The 22,456-nt window shown below is 34.0% G+C and overlaps 1 protein-coding gene across 16 annotated transcripts in view; it reads right to left on the bottom strand.

Moving 5' to 3' along the window:
* Window positions 1-22,456, bottom strand: part of ZBTB20 (zinc finger and BTB domain containing 20) — a 531,250-nt gene that overhangs the window by 271,830 nt on the left and 236,964 nt on the right. For all 16 annotated transcript variants that reach the window (XM_087894799.1, XM_087894811.1, XM_087894812.1 and 13 more), the window contains one exon: window positions 4,787-4,906. The gene's annotated coding sequence lies outside the window, so the exon portion shown is untranslated. The remainder of the gene's footprint in view (window positions 1-4,786; window positions 4,907-22,456) is intronic.

Genomic DNA, 22,456 nt, shown 5'->3' with positions numbered 1-22,456 from the left:
TTCATTTCTATAGCCTTAGGCTGCTGCTGCTACTGCTGCTGCCTTTCATCTGAATACTCTTACACAACCAAGTGTTGTGGTCCGCCCGCAGCCTGCGGAGCTGGCAGCGGAGTCGGACAGCGATGAGGCTGAGGAAGAACATGGGCCAGTCCTGGAGGTTGGGGAAGGCCCGGATGAGGGCTCTCTGTTAGAGACAGAGATGGGGCCAGGGCCATCGGGGAGTGATGTGTGGACTTCGGGGCCTCCAGAGGCTGACAGTAGAGAGGCAGAGGAACAGGAGGTGCCTGTTCCTAGTGCACGTATGAGAAAAGCTGCCAGAAGACAAGAGCAGATAAAGCAGAGAGGACGATTCGGGAGTAAGGTCAAGAGATGATTGGCCCCTCCCATAAGGCTTAAAAGACCAGCAACGGCACTTGGCCTCTTTGCCGGAAAACAACATTGAGAGATTTGCTTCATGTTTCACTGTATTCATTTCTTGTCGGCGTCTTCTGCTTCTGAACTTTTGCCAAGAAAAGCCTTTGGCAGTTTGCCTAATTATGCTAAGGTCAGTGATAAACTGAGGAATGGTGTTTTGAAGAATTTGCTTTAATTTAGTTTGGCTACGCTGAGAATGAGTTAATTCTCAGCTGTTCTAATAAAGTCTGTTAGTTTTCGAACTGTTTGTATTTAATACTAAGTACTTGGGCCTGGGTCACAACCCCAAGATAAAGTGTGAAAAATACCTGCATCCAGAACATAATATGTCTGGATCAATGCGAACAATTTCAACTTGGCCATTTCTATTGGCATGCTATTTTTCAGTGTGATGGAACAGTTTTGCTTGTTCATTTGCAAGAGGAAAAGAAAAATGCAAGAGGAAAGTTAGTTCTATCTCTTTCCTCTCATTATGTTTATTTGTGGAGCTATGCTTAAATACAATAGGCAGAAAAGAAATGTAATGAAAGCATTCATAACAAGGAGAATGTTCCCAATAGTCGCTTCTAAAGATTAAGAAAAACGAACTGTTAGAATAACAATGCATGCTAGCAAAGATGTAGGATCAGAAAGTATCAAAGTATTATGCTATCTTAAAAATTTATTACACTTATACATTTTTGTTCAGAAAAGAGGTTATCAAGTTAACTATTAACTCAGGTTTACCATATTTTTTTAAAAAAATAATACAGTACTGTATTATTAATTATGGTTATTAAAATTAATAACCAATCAATCAATAACTAGGACAAAATGACATGCAGCTATGCATTAACTCACTGCTTTAAATAGAATTCAATGTGTTTTAATTAAATTTTTAGTAAAGGATCAGGCCACCAGCCCAAATGTGCATGATTGAATCTCTGCCTTTGTTTATTTCAGTCATAGAATGCACATTAAAACAGGCAGGGCCTTCAACTGCAGCCTCATAACTCTCATCTTGATTTTTTGACTGGACAACTTGTAGCAGGGAGTAAACAGTTTAAAATTACTTTTTCTGAAGGATACAATGCCTTTACACAGAATCATAATGATAATAACAGTTGGATGTGGAGGGCTTTAAAATGAATATATTAAATTGAATCAAAAATAATCAGTGTTTCACGCAGATCTTTAAAAATATAAAATGAAATTAGCACAGTGCCATGCAACAATTTTACTCCAGTATACTCCATTATTTTGCACCAGGAACAATTTCCAGTTACTCTTCCAAGGCAGCCTCAATAAAAGCAAACCTTTAACTGTGATGGAACCACAGCATACGTAACTTTTGCCAGCTCCAACCAACAGGCACTGTTTGTGTTTCTTTGATTCAAATATGTATTTTTCTTTGAAAAAATAAAGAGGTGTGGCTTTTTTAAGAAGGTGATCCATGCCCTTAACCAAGAGCTTTTTCTTCTTTGAATGTGAATAGCTGTATATTCGTGCATTTGCCCATCATTATTCATATTGTTCCTACTATTTCTAGACCTTAAGACCTCATTTATAGACCTTTGTTCTGGAGAGTAACAATCAATATATACATTTTGCTACATTCAAAATACTAAACATTTCACTACACCCTTAATTCACAAAAGCCTGTTAGTGGCTTATCTTGGCCATTTGTTTAAAACAGCACCCAAAATCAATGTTGAAAATAAATTGGTTGGCATAGAGTAGAAAAGAAAGATATTATTTTTTCTTGGTCTTTATCCTTCACTTAATATCTACTATAGGCTCTTCACAATTCAGCCTTGATTATTTTTAATAGTATCTTACGGACCAATATGCTGAAAATAAAGGTATAATTAATTTTCATTGTGGAATTCCTTTCTCAAAAAGCTTGTTAGGGCCTATATACATACTCACCACATTCAACATGAATTCTAAACTGTTTTCAGCAGTTACAATTAGTAATCCAGAACTGTTGAGGAAATAGTTAGACCGTGGTGGCCTACTTCCATAAATATCTCTGGATTTCAATCAACTGAATAAATATTGATCTTTTGTCCTTTGTCTATGTATGCTAAGCACATCATACACCGTCTGGAGCTCTTAGGAGATAATCCATTAAGACTACACCACATTAGCCACAAAGCAAATATTACGTTAAAAAAAATTCAAATGTTGATGGTAGTTTAGCTTGAGATGTATTCCCCTTTCCCATGATGAAGAAAGCGTACATCACAAATACTGAATTGCTTCTCTATGAAATGGAGAAAATCACACAGAAAGAATGGTAATTAAAAACCATTTCCTGGAAACAATTGTCTTACTTTAGCCCAATCAACTAATATATTCTGTATTATGGGGTATGTGAACTAACATCTTACTGCAGATCATTAGTGATCTCTAATTATTATTAATGTGAGTCATCTAAAATATGTAGTTGTTTTGCCAGAACGAGCTACTCCAAGTCAATATATTTTAGCAGAAAGATGGGCAGTTTCAGTCACTAATATGTCTACTTTTTCTAAAAAAACAAACAAACAAGATGTCTAGGAAGGATCTCATAGTCCTCAGAATGCTGAGTTTTGTCAGAGTAAACAAAAGACAACGAAGCATGAGCAAAAAGAAAGTCTGGGTTTGCAATCATGCCAACACATAATTATTTAAGGACACTTTGTTGAAGAAGCCATAGTGGCCTGGCTCAGATATAACACTTTTATAAACGGTGGTTTAGAAATGTAGGGGATGATCCCACATAATGCACTAAACCAATAATAAACAAATCATAATATAGTTTACAGCAATATGTGTATTCAGCAACATGTGAATTCAGACAGAGGACTAACGTAAGAAAGAACAAATAAAAAAGAAAGCTCTAAAGAAACACCTAATAATCTATAAGAGCTGAAGCAGTATTCTCAGGAAATAACACAATTTACTTTACAGAGGAACAAGGAGATAATTTTGAAGAAGGAATGTAAGGAAACAACTCAGTCCTGCAAAAGACACTCAAGGGGTGAAAAACAAAATCAATAACATGAAATAAAAGAATATTTTGGCAAATTAGCAAGATTCTATTATTATACGTACAAGAATAAAGCAGAGTTCCAGAAGTCCTTGTGTTGTCTGTTATCTAATCTGACCTACCTCAAAGGGCCAATGTATACAAAGTAATACATTTATGTATTATCATAAGCATTCTGAATATTGGTGATCAAATTGGTTCTGAAGTTGTAAATGGTCTTTATTGTTCACTATTCTTTTTCTAATTCATCCTCCTAGAAGACCACACAATACGCCACAAAATATTGTTAATTGAACACTGAAAGGGACTACTTCTCTTATGAAAAAACATCAATATGAATGATCCCAACATAATTATTTGGAGACAACACAATAATTTATTTTATATTCAAAATAAAATCTTGAATGCAAATTTAATAAATAATGCTCCATAACACATAACACATATTTTAAAAATTAGCCCCCTTCAGACTGCTAGTTTGTTTATGTAACTAGTACCTATATCACCCTCTTTAAATAAGGATCTTCAGTCTCTTTCTACAGTAACACCCAAAATGTTTGTCAAGTTCTGAATCATAATTTGACATCTGCATCAGATCAAATGACTACACAAATTAGAGCTAAATCTGAACCAAACAGAAACTCTTATAATCACTAAATCAAGGGAATGAGATTCAGGTGAGATAACATTGCTCTAAAAATCTAGATATTCTCTTGGATTTAGTTGTCAACTGCCCTTCAAGTTATGTCCATTAATGTGCTAATTTCTACCAATTTTGAAAGATATATTTCATTTGAATTGTAATATTTTCAAAGTGTTGGATTGCCTTTGAAAAAAATACAGATTACATATGATGCCGTTATAGAAAGCTTTTCTCAACAGTTTCACTACTGGTTCATAGACTGAAAATGATGTTTTTGATGTATAGAGTCAATTGATGCTGGTCTTTTTTTGCATTCATTACTTGCTTTGCTTTGCTATACAGTGCTGTTCATTCCTAATAATTTTATAAGTTTTGTAAAACTCCCAGTATAACTCCCAGTATAAATATCATTGTGGATTTTATTCCACAAACATATAGCATAAATGAAAGTAATAGAGCTATATGATAACCAAGGAGCTAATTGCAAAATTTAACATATACAACAGGTCAAAGAAACCATATCTGGACCATAATAAGAAACCAAATGTATTACTTCTTGGTATACATTCACACACAAATAATCTCATGTATGAGTTTCATGTCAGAAAGAAGGACTTCTACATGGTTTCTGATAGGTTTCTATTTATTACAGTCTAGGTTTTGAGAAATTCTTTAAAAGAGTTGCTTGAAAACATACAAGGACATGCAAAAAGCACCTCTTTTCCAAATGTTATAGCAGTTGCCTCTTTCTTCAGGCTTGTAGAACTGTCTCAGAAGATGCTTCTAAGCTGTTTCCATTCCAGGCTAGGTGGTACTTCTGAAGCCATCGTGTGAATCTGGAAAAAGATGTGGCTGCTTTATTTATTGAAAAAAAAAGTGATTCATACATACTCAAAAAACAATGATCTTGTAGGATTTGTCCCAACGTTTATGCATTTTTAGTGTAGGAGAAGCAGAAAACAAATAAGCAAATACTAATCTGAAGGAATATATCCCATGTGCCTGGATCCTGCTTTGATGAACACTATCATACAGCTAGAATGGTACAGCAGAAGCACAGATTTATGAGATGCATCTCAGTTTTTGTTTCATTCTCCTAGCAGCCTTGAAAAGATTTGATTTCCCAGCAGTACTACTAATACACAGGAAGTTGTTTAAAAAGTCACTTGTCCTGTACATGTGCCAGTTTTTTTACCTGCCAATGAAACTAATATTACACAAGTTTCTACCCAAGATGTCCATAAAGCTTTATCCATTAGTGACTTCAAAGTGCACAATATTCTCAAAAGCCTAGTGCTATGTAAGCAAAAATAATTCTCAGAGTTCTAAACTAGGTCCAAAGCTATTTCAGGTATTACCAAAATGCTCTGTTGAGGTACATTAAATTGCCATTGTACTGAAAAAATAATTAACAACCTACATTTTGGGGGATCCATTATGTGAACTATTTAACTGATCAGTGATTTACTCAGAACTTGGAGCAATCAAGGGAGAAAACATAAAACACTAAAGCCAAATCTTTGAAGAGATGCTTTGACAAACTAAAATAAGAATAGGGACATTTTATTCTGCTTATTAAGGCTAAAGAGCATATTAAAGCAAAGTAATTAGAAGTGCTGGTCAAAAGCATCTCTTCTGATGACTTATCAATGCAACTAAAGTTGGAACAAGACTGATTCTTAAAATCTATCACTATATAATGGCTTCACAGTCATTCAAGAAAAAAAGTAATGACAATTTTAATATGCCAATATAACGTACAAGAAAATCTAATATAAGCAAGTAAATTAATAACAAGTGGAATGAAAACAAGGTCATTGTTTCCAATCCAAGGGTAACTATGTATTTAAAAATAAATACAATATATTTTAACTTTTACTTTACTTGCCATTTTAATTGTGAAATTGAACTGTTATTTAATGATAGTTTCCTATTGGTTTATATTATATTATATATCTGACTATTTTTAATCTACACTATTTTCAACCTGACATAAATATTATCCATAGAATAGAAATGTCTTTATAAATGCCTTAAATGAATTAATAAAATACAGACAACTAAATCTTTATTTACAATGCTTGTTGTTTTATTTTACAAAGGGAAAAAAATCTGAAAAGGTAATCTGGAAGGTAATTCTAAGTGTATTTTGATTTTGTGACTCATTTAATTCAATTTCATTTATGTTATTTTACCTTAATATCATCTACACTGCAGACTGTCTCAAAGGTGCTTTTTCTTTCAAATGGCAACTAGACTATGCTTTTTGTTTTCCCTTAAGGAAGCAAAACGGATGTTTTGTTTTTCATCCAAGAAGCTTCATCAGTTCTGGCTTGATGATGGGGAGATGGAAGGATTAGTTCTGACAAGATAGGGAAGGGGGAATGGAAAGATTATATTTCTTTGCAGTCATCTGGTGATTAGCATTTTCTCTGCGAGCCATTGAGGCTGCTTGGGGATTTATGTGTGACCTCAGGATCACCTGAATCAGAGTGAAAATGGGTGTGGCATCTTTTTGGAACTGCTTGAAAGGGCTGCGTTGTAGACAGGAGATAAGTGGTGTCATATTCAGTTTGTTTTTATATTTTTTAAATCTTATTTTATTGTAGCTGTCTTGTTTCCTTTATGTCATACATTCTAAGCTGCCTTAAACTTTTAAATAGAAAGTCAGAATATAAATTGAGCAAATAAAATACATCAGCAGGAATAACCAAAAACAAATTAGTAGAGAAGCAATATGTGGTGGTATTCTTTAAACCTTTTACCATCTACTTCTTGGACATTTTAGGGTAAGTGAGTAAGTTCCATCAAATGACTGTATTCCATAGAAGATTATTCCATAGAAGATTATGACCTGTGATCTCATATGATACGTAGTTGTTGTCAACTTTCTTTGGCACCTCCAGAATTTTATGTTAATACTATTGTTGATAATCAGCAATACAATATTTCGCCATTGTAGTCAGAGTCTTATGAAAAGTATAGTGTAAATCTTAAAGAGACTTCAGGTAGTACAAGTAACAAAGAAACATTGCAAACTTTTCCTAAGGAAAAATGAGAAGTCTTGTGAAGCAAATATAGGATAAAGTAGGTTTTGTTGTTGAATTTTTTACTTCAGCAGATTTACAGAACAACTTCTATGCATCCTGCTTTCTTTCTTTTGTTTTCCATAGTTTCTGGTAGCATCTCAAGGCAAGCTTCTGCCCAATCCATCAGGCATCCAACCAGTGGGAATACCTGCTAGTAACACCACATGCTCTGTATTTCTTATCAAAGTGAAGAAACTGACAGCATTGCATGAAAGGCACAGCATGAGGTATTTGTGCCTTGTAATTTTCTCTTTCAATTAACATTATCATACTCTTTTCTCTGACAAAGATACTGTACTTTTCATGTTCCTAAACATTTAATCATACACAGGGATTATTTTTTCCTACTAAAATGGACATCACCTATACAGTGTGGAAGGGTGGTTTGAGAAAGTTCTCTTCATATATATTTTGTCATAATTATTGATTAAAACTACAATATCCAGAGTATATATGTATCAGGTATTTCACTGATGTTGGCATTTGCATTCTCCTCCACAGTTCTCCATATTGAATCCTGCTTCACTTTTTTCTCACAGATCTATGGGGATAGCTATGTTGAGAGAAGCTGGATGCCCTCCAATGGCCAAGTGGAAATTGATTTACTCCACAATCTGCATTGATTGATTTACTCCACAACCTGCACTAGTCTGTCCTCCAACAACCATGCTCTCTGTTAGCCATTACAGTTTGAACAATAAAACAATTGAGCCTACCACTTTTAATGAAGGCAGGAAACACAAAACAATAAAATACTATTAAATGTTGCATCCATCCCAACTGAAACATCTTAATAAAATAATATAATATTTGCTTTCCTCTTTGACTGCCAACAATACTCTTCAGCCAAAGTCCAACATTTAGTCGCTAACTGACAGAACAGGCCATCAATTTCCTATTTCAAGATACAAACACATTTTATTTATTTTTATTTATTTTGTTTATTTATTTATTTGTCAAACATATATAAGATAACAGATACACGTATAAATGTGATTATGAATACAGGAAATGGATACAAATAAATGGGGACAGTAGGAAAGGGACGGTAGGCATGTTGGTGCGCTTATGCACGCCCCTTACAGACCTCTTAGGAATGGGGTGAGGTCAACAGTAGACAGTCTAAGGTTAAAGTTTTGGGGGTTTGGTGAAGAAACCACAAGTCAGGTAGTGCATTCCAGGCATTGACCACTCTGTTGCTGAAGTAATATTTTCTGTAATCGAGTTTGGAGTGGTTTACCTTAAGTTTGTATCTATTTTGTGCTCATGTATTGTTGTGGTTGAAGCTGAAGTAGTCATTGACAGGTAGAACATTGTAAATTTTATGTACTACACTTAGGTCAGACCGAAGGCGGCGTAGTTCTAAGTTGTCTAAGCCCAAAATTTCAAGTCTGGTGACATAAGGAATTCTATTGCGGTAAAGGAGTGGAGAACTCTTCTTGTGAAATATCTCTGGACTGTTTCAATTGTATTAATGTCCAATATGCAGTGTGGGTTCCAGACAGATGAGCTATATTTGAGAATTAGTATAGCAAATGTTTTGTATGCTCTAGTTAGTAGTACAATATTACCAGAGAAGAAGCTACGCAAGATTAGGTTAACAACTCTTAATGCCTTAATGACTACGACATTTACAGCTAAAGCAATCCAACTGAGAGTTTCTTATCTAGATCAGATTGGGCTAACCTCTGATTTTATCAGATTATTTTATTGAATAGTTGTATATATTTTGAAACACCTTATTGTTTTTACCTTATTTTACTATCTTTATATGATGTTATGATTTGATATGGTTAACTAATGAATAAACAATAAACCAAAAGTTATGGATACAGTTAAACAACTTACACAAGTCTTTGTGTATGTGTTTGTGTGTGTGCCTGAACAACATCAAAAAAAGGCATTGTCAGTACTCTCATCCTATATCATATTTTATTCAGGAAGCCTATTGACTGAAGATGAGTGAGGGATTTAACCAGTTCCTTCCAGTATTACACTTAACATATGCAGCTATTTTCTGTTTCCATACAAGCTAAATAACACTACGATCATACGTGGTCATGCCAATATACAGGCCTAAATCATGTGGAAAATAAATATATTGAACCAAATTACCATGAAGCACTAGAAATAGATAAAGGGATAGTTTGTGCAGACACAACGACATGTAAAATGCTTATATGAACTTCAGAAGTGACATGTTGAGAGACAGAAAGAGAGAGACAGAGAAAGAGATAGAAAAAGATGGAAAGATGTTATCAACAATATTAACATAATGCAGTGCAATAGTACTGCAGTGCCAAAACAAAGAACTTACAGATCAGCCTTCCTTAGCAGTTTTTTCATAAATTTTATACAGGTGGTTCCAGCCTAACAATCAATCGCTTAACAACCATTCAAAGTTATGATGGACCCTCTATTTATGACCTGGATTCAAATATCTGATAGTCTATCTCTCCGTGTAGTCACATGAGTGCATTTTGGACACTTTGCAACCAGCCCACATTTATGGCCATTTTCAGCGTCCTGTGATATACACAATTTTTTGCTGAAACCTGTGTTTACAATGGGTTCTCTTAATGACCACCATATTTGCTTAATGACCATTGCATTCACAAAAAATATTGTATGATCAGACAAGTCACACAATGACCCACTTAATGACCAGCACAAATTATCATTGTAATGCTGGGTTCAATTAGTGTTGTTTAGTCAAATATTATCTGTAATATGAATTATCACAATTTAATGTGCAAAGTAATTACTTTGCCATGGAATCATATACCTTCTCCTTTTCCCACTCATTATAGATCTAGTTTTTAATAATTCTATTATTTCTCAGTTCAGGTTGTCACATTAGAAATAGGATTCATCCCATTGGAAACAATTGTATTCCTTAGTTTTTCATCTGAATCAAAAAAATTACTATTCTGAGAAATAAAAAAAAAATTACCCAAGAAAATAATCCTTCAATCCACTCTAATACTTACACCATAAGTGTGGTATGCATTAAATATATTGCTTAAAAGAAAATAAATATTTCAATTTATACTATGTCTTTTTCTATATATTTTGTATATTCTAAGACAAATGAAAATGTATGAATTTGTTCAGGTATCAGTACTGTGTTAGGTAACCATATTAATCCCTTGCCTTGTTTACCATGCAGAATCCTATAATTTCAATAATATTTAGAAACTAAAATTGTTAAAAAAGCAAACAAACCTATACTTCCACAAGTTCCATTTTCGAACATGAGGAAAAGAGACATCAGGTAACATTTCATACAGATAGCATCATAAATCATAATGTTGTTTAGAAAATTGTTTTGGGATAAGTGAACTAGATTGCTGGCAATTTCCCTGCCTTCCTTCCCCACAAGTTTATTATTATGTTCCATTGTCAAAATTCAAGAAAGTTAAAACAAGAATAAATACTATGTATGTATTTTAGAATGCTCACTTTAGGAAGCATGAAGCAGCTGAAAACTTTGGACCTACTATAATTCACAAAAAATAATTTTCATACAGTTATAAAGTTTAGTATATGAGTTTAAATCAAACTTATCCAGTTTTGATACTCTATCGTAGGAAAAAAAAAACTCTCTCTCTTTCAATTTCTAAAATCTTTAGCTAGCTGGAAAACAATATTACAAATATTGCACACTTCTATGAACTAATAAATAAAAGACCAGTTTTGCTGTAATCACTATCCATTAAATTTAGCGATGAAAAACAGCTGCCACCAAATGAAAGAATGTAGCTGCTAGAATCTTGCTTTTGACTTCAGATGTTATAGACATGCCTACACTTGAATCCAAAAACTAAAAGACTAAATAACACAGCCTCTTGCACTTAAATAAACGTCAATATTTCAGAAATAAGAAACAATAGCAACATTGGCCATGAGAAGAAAAATAATGTAGTCAAGTGATGTATTTATTAAGCAAATAAATAGGGTTGATTTTGGGTGAGGAGGAGAGGACAGATAAATAGAAAGAAGGACATTCCAGCTAGGTCGTATCAGTTTATATTCCTTTTTCCATTTAGTTGAATTTATCACACAGTGATTAATACAGTAAAATATATATAGAGCAAAATAAATGTAACTTTATTTTAATGGAACCTGGAACTGGGTAGTAGTCAATCATTTTGCTTTTGTTGTGCATTATTAATAAGTTTAAGCTAAGTAAAGTAAAAATAATCTATTACTTTATTGCCCTCTTTATTTGTTATCAATTTTTCCACTAAAGTGCTTTTCCTGCATATTTTCTCCCATGTTTTATAGTGTACCCATCAAATAAACCTTTTAATTAAAAAAGTTCTTTCCTTTCCCAACCTTGATACTGTTTATCTTCATATTAAAATCCATGATGAAATATAAAAGGTTGAAAGGGTAATCAGTGTGTAATTAATTTAGATCCCATTTTTTCCCAATTTCTGAACCTATTCAGAAGAAATGGATTTTGAATAAAATTATATTTTTTGGTAAAGGAACCTGCCCCAATTTTAACTTAAAGTCTATGCAGCCACTCCATCGATAGCCAAGGTGCATATGTATATATGTATTAATTCATTTGGCCAATTATCTCAAACAAAGTGAAACTGGCAGTGTACAGCCATTAAAATGAAGCAATAAACAGATATAACAAATTATTAAAAACAGTCCTAATTAATTCTGACATTATCATGGAAAAACATTATCAATGTCATTAACATTATAATAAGATTGTAATTCGTATTTTTTATTAAGAATCTTAGCATTTGTTCTTGATTTTTGACAATAGATACATTTACTAAACATTTTCTAGCATGAATTAAGAGTACTTTTTCATATACTATACTGTATACCCACACACAAACACAAACACACACACACACACACACACACAGAAAATATATGGAAAAAACTCAAGAAGCAAAATCCAAGAAGTTACATTTTTATTGCTGCTACTATATACCAGGCAATAATAGTGTTAATTTTTACCAATCTTTTAATTCCCCAAGTGATTAATTAATGATCTGGAGCTCAACTGAAATGATAATTCTTAGCAGTGTAAAATAAATTCGAAAATATGTTTATAGTTCTTTATTCCTGATTTATTTAAAACGTTTTGAATTGTATTTACACACAGAAATTCTGATTTAGGAAACTTAATACTTAAACTTGCTCATTTTTAAAAAATTGTGAAAGCATTAACAACCCCAAAAACTTACAAACAAAATTCCAGGGCCAGACTATGGCCATAAATCAAGGACTTGTAGTAAGGCGGTTTTGGTTGTACTTATTGAAGATCTGTGGAAAAGCCAAGATGGTAGTGGTGCATCCATTCTTGATATCTTGGTAGCTTTCAATACAGTTGACTATAGTTGGAGGTTTGGGGCACCATTTTATGTTGGTTCTCTTCCCACTGCCAGACCAGTTTCAGTTGGTGTTGGTAGCTAGAGAAAGATCATTCCCCAAGTCCCTCATTTGCAGGTGCCACAGGGTTCTATTCTTTGAATTCTTCTTTTAACATCTACAAAAGGACTGTCAAACTGGCAGCCCATGGGCTGGATGCCCACCCCAACTCTGCAAAGTGGAAAAACATCATGAAACATCATGTGACAGCAATGTGATGTGGCAAGTTTGACACCTGTGATCTACAAAAAACCACTGGGTGAGGTCATTTGCTGTTTTGGGGTTCAGTATATTGATGATACCTAATTATACCTTTTGAGTCCAGATCGGCCAAATTGAGGTTGCCAAGGTTCTGTCCCAGTACTAGGAGGTTGTGTGCATTCAGAAATTATATCTGATTCAATCCTACTACCAAGACTGAATTCCTGTGGTTATCTGTTGATAGTCCATTGCTGACCTTAGATAGGGTGGTAGTTCCATTCAAGGTTGGTGATAATTGGGGGACTTCATGGATTCACAGCTCCTCCTTCTCCATGGATGGCTCTGCACTGCTTCATCTGGTGTGCAAGTTGCACCATTTCCCAGATCCCCTTCAGATAGTCACTCATGCCCTGGTTACCTCACAACTTGATTACCGCATGTGGCAGCATTCGGAAGCGTCAAAGGCTCCAGAATGCAGTAGCATATCTTTACAAGCTGCATGGGTTCTATTTTTTCTTCTAATTGCAATTAAAGGTGCTAGTTGCTACCTATAAATATCTGCATGGTATATGGCCTGATTATTTGAGAGACCTGTTATCTCTCATAGTATCCATCTGGCAAGATTGATGTCCTCCAGGTTGCTTCAATTAAACAATGCCATTTATAAGAACCCAGAAGTGCACCTCCTCTATAAAAGAGCTTGCCTTCTGGAATGAGGAATTGTTTACCTTCTTTAATTTTTTAAAAAAATCTCAGTGATTTATTTACTGAAACTTAATATATTTTTCTTCTGTTTCATTTTAATGGAAAGTCCATTAAAATTAAGACATAAAGGTGGTGCATGATTTTTAAAGAAATACACATTAAAAGCAATTAGATTGTTAAAATCCAGAATGATCTGACTTTGTGTTCTGGTAATAGGGTCACACAAATCTCCTCTTGGCAGGATATTAATTACTGATTATTGTCAGTTAATAAAATTTTCTACAATTGTTGAATAGAAGAAAAAAAACCTGGGATATTTTTAAGTCCCTAATTCTGAGCCTTATATAATTAAGCTAACCATCATCAGTAACAAAAGCAATAAAACGAAACCCTTGCTTTAATAAAGAAACAGCCCCATTACAAGTTATAATAATAGCAAAGTAAATAGCATATCTCAAATACATTAAAATGAAGAAAAATAATTATCTGGGAAATATTTTGATTGAATTTTTCCCTCTTCTTCAGCGAAGAACTGGACATCCTATAATCATACAGAACATTTTCATTTTGGAATAAAATCTGTTCAGTTTGATTATGTCTGATATTCATTTTTTCAGATGCTGTTGTTTGCTGAAACGTTCAATAAAAAAATGCAAATGATACATGTAATATATATTCCATTCTTCTATACAATTAGTTATTTGCATATTTGCTTTTTATTAAATATGGAAAATATATTGATTGATTGGTTTGATTTATATATACACCCACTAGCAAAAGTGACTATGAACATTTTATAATCGGATAGAAAAATATGAGCTAAAAGAATACAATACCAGAAAAACAGAATGATAAAATATTGGAATAATAGAATACTGCCAACTACTATATAGTCCATTCAAATGACTTTCTTTCTGGAAAGATTGAATGAAATGTTGAAAATGACAATGATCCATTCATCCAGGCAAGAATGATTGATATTCTAGTACTAAAATAGACATGGCTTGGTTGAGGGATTTTTTTCTATCTCTAATCACTTCTCTGGAATCAACTTGGAATTCTGCCTGGAATCTGATTTATTAAAATATTCAAAGGTGCTCAGACATTTCTTTTTCGTGGGTCTCCATGAAACTACTTCTATTCTTTATGCAGATATGTGCTGTTATCCAGGTGAAGGATTTTATGATTTGTTTTTATGCTTGTTTTAAAAGTTATTCTGGTTACTAAAGTTCTTTGAAATGAATAACAAGTTTTTAAGACTTTGGAATAATGATTAAAGTGCTGGATTTTAAACTGAGAGCCCATGAGATGTGGTCCCACTTTAGATTAGAAAATTGACTAAATGCCTGGGCCAGTCATTCTTTCTCGGCCAAAATCACTTCCCAGCATTGTTTTTGGGGGGACAATGGGAACTGGGAGCATTATGTATACTCTGTATTGTAGAAATAAATATAATATATATATATTGTAAAAAAAAATAGATAAGAATCTAACCTTTTTAATTTAATTGTAATCTTAAATGATTATAAGGAGTCAGTGCATTCTTTTTTTATGTTGGAACTTATTATTCTGAGCTGGCCTAGTTACAGATGCATGAAAAACAACATTACTACTATTTTCAGCCCAGGATATACAAAGTCATTTGTGGGAAACCAGTAAATCCCACATATACTTTAAAAAAATTAAAGTATACACAAAGGTCTGTTGATGTCTCTGATAAAGGCTTTAGACATTTGAGACCTCAAAGAAATCAAATGGAAGTGAAAATATTAGAACATATCATATATGTCCAAAGATGAATTATGTATGAAAGTTTTGGAGAGCATCTTAAAACACCAAAATGTATTGGTAAATAAAAAATGTTTACCACATTACTTTGAAATAAATTTCTCCAAAGATTTGAAAGAGTTGGATATGGTATAAGACCAGAATTATGTGGTTTGAAAACATGAATTTTATGTATAGCTTGCCTATGTTTATATCAAGAGAATTTCCATATTTTACTTTTGAAGCTCTTTGGAAGATCTTATCACTTCCCAAAACTCAATCTTCTGACACGCAGAAAAAAAGTCTTATTTCCTGCATAAGAATATCCTGTTAATATTTAGGAAGTTGGCAAAAGCACATTTTGTCACCACCTGTTTAATTGTTAACTTACTCCAATGTACAATTCAGTTTCAATTGTATTAATGTTAGGTTATATTTTGTACTCGTTCATCACAATCAGGGTGGATAAAAATCAATGATTTTTTTAAAAAAATAAAAAAAATCAGATTTTTTTGATTTAAATCGGATTTTTTTTTATTTAAATCGGATTTTTTTGATTTTTATCAAATTTATTCTAATAAACTTTTGGGGTAAAAATCTATCATAAGATAGTTTTCTATTTAAGATACATAAATAATTTAGTTTATTCAGCATGAAATGGAGCTTAGTTATGTAGCATGAGGCTCTATATTCTGCAACACTGGGACTATCGGTGAGTCAACAGTGGGTCAAAGGAGCAGCAGAGATGACAGTTGCTCTTTAAAAATTATGATTTAAATCGAGTTGATTTAAATCAAGCCTTTTTACTAGTGATTTAAATCATGATTTAAATTGTGATTTAAATCAACTCGATTTAAATCAAATCCACCCTGATCATAATAAACTGTTTTGATGGTTGAAGAAAGGTATAGTAAGGCAGCATAGAAATTTAGAGATAAATTACATCAGTTAGTATACCCTCTTACAAAAAAATACATGGGAAAGAGAATTAAATGTTATTAATCTTCTGCTTTTTAAATCTTCCTTCTAAAATGTTCATTATATGTTGGCCAGTCAAATGGATGCATCAGTATATCCATCCTCCAAGACCAATGTGAAATGATTTTTCCTAGCTGGAAAAGAAAGGATGGTGGGAAATATGCAGTGCAGTGGAACAAAAAATCCATTTGGGAAATCACAGAGGCAGCTGTTGAAATGCTGTTTACTTGGATAAATTCATCCATTTTCCCTCCTGAGCTAGTGACATGAGGTATCACCTCTTCTGGATAGCATGTGAAAGTAAAAAATAAATAATGAATACATTTAACAAATGGAATTTTAGCTTCAATAGCATTTGTACAATCTTGTATTTCAGTTAAACTAGAATTTCTGCATCTTTACCACTAGAAACATCTGTTCGGTTTTAGACTCCCTTTGGATTCCCAACTTCAAAGGGAATATAAAGAATAACAAATATATGTACTGGCATAAAAAAATAGAGCAGCAGGAAAGAATGGTAAAATTGTCCTTACTTGACTGCTAATGACAGGCTCTGCAGGGAAAACTATAAGAAAATTTCTCAGAGGCTCAGAAACTTGGAAAGTGAATCTATGCTGTACACAAAAGTTAGCCTCTCATGCTCTATATGAAGAAGCCATACAATGAATTTGGTTAATGTGTACTGTAAATTTTCTAACAGTCTTACTGTATCTTCAGGACCTTCTGCTAATCCTCCAACTAATTTATTAATCTGTTTATCTATCAGTAAGCCACACCAGTAAGCCACATTGTACCTTTACAGGGAGGATACATGAGATGTGGGTGTGGCTTACTGATGATGGCTAACGAGCCAGAAATAGATCTATATAAGTCTCTCACTAGGCAGCATAGGGCAGCATAGGGCCTGCTGGCTGCCAGAAGAAAAAAGCCCAGAATCGAGTGGATGTGACTCCACTGAGCTAGGCTGTAGAAAAAAATCTTGGTTACGTAGGAAAAACCTGGCTAAAAGAAAAACACACGTAACACACGTAAAACCTACGAAAAGTAAGAAAATAGATATATGTGTATGTATATATATGTATATATATGTGTGTGTGTGTGTGTGTGCGTGTGCGCGCGTGTGCGTATATACATATATATACATATACATACATACATACATACGTATGTATGTATGTATGTATGTATGTATGTATGTATGTATATTTCTCTCTAGCCAGATTCCACCGTAAACCAAGATATTATGCAGCCCTAGTTCAGTGAAATCACAATTCACTAGTTTCTGGGCTTTTTTTCTTTCTGGCAGCCAGCAGACCCTTTGCTGCCCATTGGGAGACTAAGATAGATCTATTTTGGCCTTATAAGGCCTCATCAGTTAGCCACACCCTCATCTCATAGATCTGGTTTACGCATAATATCTTGGTTTACGTAGGTGAAACCTGGCTAGAGAGAAATACACATAAAACCTACGAAAAAGAAAGAAAAACATATATATGTGTGGGGAAGAAAGCCCGGAATCGAGTGGATGTGACTCCACTGAGCTAGGGATGTAGAAAAATCTTGTATGTATATATTCAGCCACAGGTAGTCTTTGCTTAACAACCTTTGTTCAGTGACCATTTGAAGTTATAATGGTGCAATTACAGAAGCCACTTGGCCACAGGAGCCTATCCACATTTATGACTGCACTTCAACTCCCCCCATCTGTATCTCTCATCATCTCTGCCCTTTTGGCCACTCTGCACCCCCTTCCCATATATCTTTACTGACCTTCACCATCTCTTTCCTCCCACTGATGAATTGTGTCTAGCTGAAAGCAGATGCTGGCTTTTTGCAATGGTCACCTAATTCTTTCTTGATCTCTGCCCTTTTAGCTGCATTGCTCTCTGCTGCCACTGCCTATCTCTGTCAGTCTAGGTCAGGAGTGTCAAACCCATGGTGTCACTTTGTTGTCACATGATGTATTGTACCTTTCTCCCCCCTTTGCTAAAACGGGGTGGGCGTGGCCAGCGTGTGACACATCCGGCCCGCAAGCCAGGAGTTTTACACCCCTAGTCTAGGGGAACGATCAACATCAAGATGAAGAACATAGCAAAGGTCAGCTGGAGACTGGGATGTGAACAGGACTAGTGGTGGTAGACTGCAGGACAGCCAAAATGTCAAAGTTTGGGAAGAGCCTTGGTGGCGCAGCAGACTAAAGTGCTGTTAAGTAGCACCAGCTGCCTGCAATTACTGCAAGTTCAAATCTCACCAGGCTCAAGGTTGACTCAGCCTTCCATCCTTTCGAGGTAGGTAAAATGAGGAAGCCAAAAGCCCTACTAAGCAGGTATATACAAAAGTATGAAGGTATAACGTATTGTAAGCTGCCCTGAGTCTCCGGAGAAGGGTGGCATATAAATCGAACAAACAAACAAACAAACAAACAAACAAACAAACAAATAAATAAATAAATAAAATGGATAAGAGAGCTGAAGTAGAGACAAATGTGTTGTCATGTGATGTTTCAGCTAACAAGCACTTTGTTTAGTGTTGGAAATTCCGATCCTAATTAGGATCATTTAGGAATAAGTACCTGTATAATGATATAAATTTAAATACAAACAACCACAGAAGCAATATATTGAAAATAATGAGTTGTATCAAGAATAAGGACAGTAACAGAGATGGACTTAATGTCCCACTCTCCTCAGCACAAATCCTGACAGTCCTAAATATAATATATTATTAGTGTAGATAAAATACAACATTCAAAAATTTTCAACATGCCACAAATTGTATAAACTTGTAGCCTAAACACTTTGTAAAATAAATCAGTCCCTATTGCATAAATTGGACTGTGACACAGGAAAGCTTAAATGGCAATACTTTTAGGTTAATGTAGGATAAAAATGTTTTAAAAAATCCAAGGAGGCATTTATTTAATCACCAAAGATAACTGAAAACATAAAAAAAAAAGAAAAGAAATAAAATTCTCCATGGTGTTCAACTTACTCATTTACTTGTTTTAGTAAAATCAGTGAAACAGTATAATATCCTATGTTAAGTTTTCATTTTCATTAAAAATGCATTTACTATAAAAGTAATGTCTATCAAATACATTGTGATTGCTTAATTCATAGTAGGAGTTAAAAACTGCTTCCATGGGAAAAGCATCAGAAACAATGATCAGCTGAAATGTTTTGGAAGAAATTGACTGTTTATGCTTATGTCATTTCCCATAGGAAGCAAATTCTGATTCCAGAGGATTCATAGCTCAAGGAGGCTGTCATCCACTTGTTAATATTGCATGAGTAAAATAACATTGTAACAGCATTAAATAAATAATTTGATACAAATTATTCATTAAATACTATCCTATAGTTGCTACAAAGATGCTTAAAATGCTTTTATGATGACACATAAAATAATAAACACACTGTTTTTATAGACCTATTTTGGGTTGTATCAAACTTATTTTTGTAATTTCTAGACTATGCAACTGAGACCAGTTCAAACAAGATTCCTACCTTAAATCTCTCAATATGTATTATTTGAAACTGTATAGATGAAATGTTGAATTGTTTTCATTCAACACATTCAAAATGCACACCTGGCTAATAATTTATCATTATATTATTACTCCAATAATTAACGACCTTTTGCAGAAATTTGAAATGGTGTTCATGTTTCTGAACTCTTTCCACAGTGATATCTAATTAGAGATCAATGATTTCAATCAACAACAATAATAAATTACATTTTGTCAGAGCAAATGCAAAACCATCTGGTTGCCTAAACAGGAAACTTTGTGATCAGTAAAAGTACTGATGAAGACATATACCATGAACATAAGGACATCACGTTAGATCACAAAGATATAAAATTGGAAGAAGCACAGAACAAACTTTTAGAACATGCTGCTTTGTATGAGTTTGGAAAGAATCACATCCTAACATATCCTTCAGAATTATAATAAGAGAAAAGGGGAGCAAAAGGGATAAAGATGGATTTGTAAGTTAAGTAAAAACTATAATTGTATGGAAGTCATAAAATATATGTTTTATATAGATTTATAATTGCTGCAAAGGAATACAAAAATTCAGGAAGAAGGGAAGGAAGGAAGGAAGGAAGGAAGGAAGGAAGGAAGGAAGGAAGGAAGGAAGGAAGGAAGGAAGGAAGGAAGGATAGAAGGAAGGAAGGATTTAATCCATCCTATAATTAGTTTATTTGGATTATATTTTTTCTAATTAATACAATACTTAAATATCATCCAATTTATTTAAGTGGCTGGTTTAAATACAGCACTTCTGTAAAGTACCATTGAACATAAGCAAGAGAGCTGTGGTGTATTTGATCTAAATTCAGCTTAATGAACCTTTTTTTAAAAAAAAATACATTTCAACGTGGTTTATATAATTAGATTATAATATTAATCATACATATAGTAGCACTTCAAATACTTCCTCATCCTTAAGTCTATCTTGAGTTTGAACACTGGATAGATTCCCAAGTAAAATATATATTTAAAAGAAATATCTTAATATTTATTTAAGATAAATGGGTCAAAAATGGTAAGAAACACATATTCACAGCATTTAAAAATGTGATCCAAGGAATAATTTTACAGATGTGCACATAAAAGTGGTTCCCATTTCTGTATCTGCTTAGATGCATTTCACAAATTAGAATAACTGAACAGAAAAAGAGTCCAAATATAAAATTCTATATTTCACTTTGCTGATGTCACCTCAGTGTTTCTTGGCTTAGAATTTTGCTTAGTTGTAACGTCCTTTAATCTGATTTTGAATTTAATCTCTAATTTAGCAATTTATATAATTAGTCATGAACAACTCATTGTCCTGAATGACTTTTTGCAAAAAGCAAAGCTAATAATATTATGTTACTTGGTTTTTAAAATTATTTTTTAATTAATTATCCATAGTCTGTTTACAGTATAAATCAATACATTGTACATTACAAATTATATGCACACTGACTTTACTTAAACCACATAAAGGACTTCTGCTTCTTAGTAGTTCGTATTCTATCCATAAATTACAAAGAGATATCTTGAATTTTTTTTTTTACCTTTTTCTACATAAGAAAAACACTAATTTTTAACTAAGAGGAGTTTGTTTTTATATATTCTGGAACAAATTTATATACTCATTTTAACTCTCAAAAATGAAATAACTTCTAAGATGCCAGGTTGATATTATATATTTATGAAATAAATTTACTTTACTTTACTTTACTTTACTTTATTCAAATTTCTATACCGCCCTTCTCCTTTCGGATTCAGGGCGGTGAACAGCCAAGATAAAAACATCTATACAAAACATCACAGTTAAAAAATAAAGTTAAAATAATTTATAAATTTGGCCCATAATTTAAAACTTGTCAATTAAAATCAATATTAAAATTTTAAAACTAACCCTAAAATCAAGACAGACCGGCTAACTGGAAAAAATGAGTTTTTAGGGCCCGACGAAAAATCCGAAGGTCGGAGATCACTCGTATCTCTGGGGGTAGATTGTTCCATAGGGTAGGTGCCACCACAGAGAAGGCTCTCCTCCTGGGGGTCGTCAGCCGGCATTGTCTGGCCGACGGCACCCTGAGGAGGCCCTCTCTGTGGGAGCGAACCGGCCGGTGGGAGGCTATTGGTGGCAGAAGGCGGTCCCGTAAGTACCCTGGCCCTAAGCCATGGAGCGCTTTAAAGGTGATCACCAACACCTTGAAGCGCACCCGGAAGTCCACCGGAAGCCAATGCAGCTCGCGCAGGAGAGGAGTCACATGGGAGCGCCCCGTCGCTCCCATAATCCCCCGCGCAGCCGCATTCTGCACCAGTTGGAGCTTCCGGGTGTACCCCAAGGGGAGCCCCATGTAGAGAGCGTTACAATAGGCAAGACGAGAAGTGACGAGTGCTTGAGTGACCGTGAGTAGGGAGTCCCGGTCCAGAAAGGGGCGCAACTGGCGTATCAGGCGAACCTGACAAAAAGCCACGGCTGTCATATGCCCTTCTAAAGACAGCCGCGCATCCAGGAGGACACCCAAGTTGCGGGCCCTCTCCATGGGGGCCAATGATTCGCCCCCAATAACCAGCGATGGCGTCAGCCATTTATAACAGAAACAAGAAAATACAATACAATTAAAGTAAATTATAAGCAGTACATTAATTTATGTAATATACAAAGGTATAATATTTACAACCAAGGTAAAATCAGAAGACAAAGATACATGAAATGTCTTTAAGATATTAATTAGTTA

The sequence above is a fragment of the Pantherophis guttatus genome, chromosome 5 (assembly GCF_059756535.1).
Source record: "Pantherophis guttatus breed Tessera chromosome 5, ASM5975653v1, whole genome shotgun sequence".
Classification (NCBI taxonomy): domain Eukaryota; kingdom Metazoa; phylum Chordata; class Lepidosauria; order Squamata; family Colubridae; genus Pantherophis; species Pantherophis guttatus.
The sequence above is the reverse complement of the archived record's forward strand: the minus strand, read 5'-3'. Positions and strand labels throughout refer to the sequence as shown.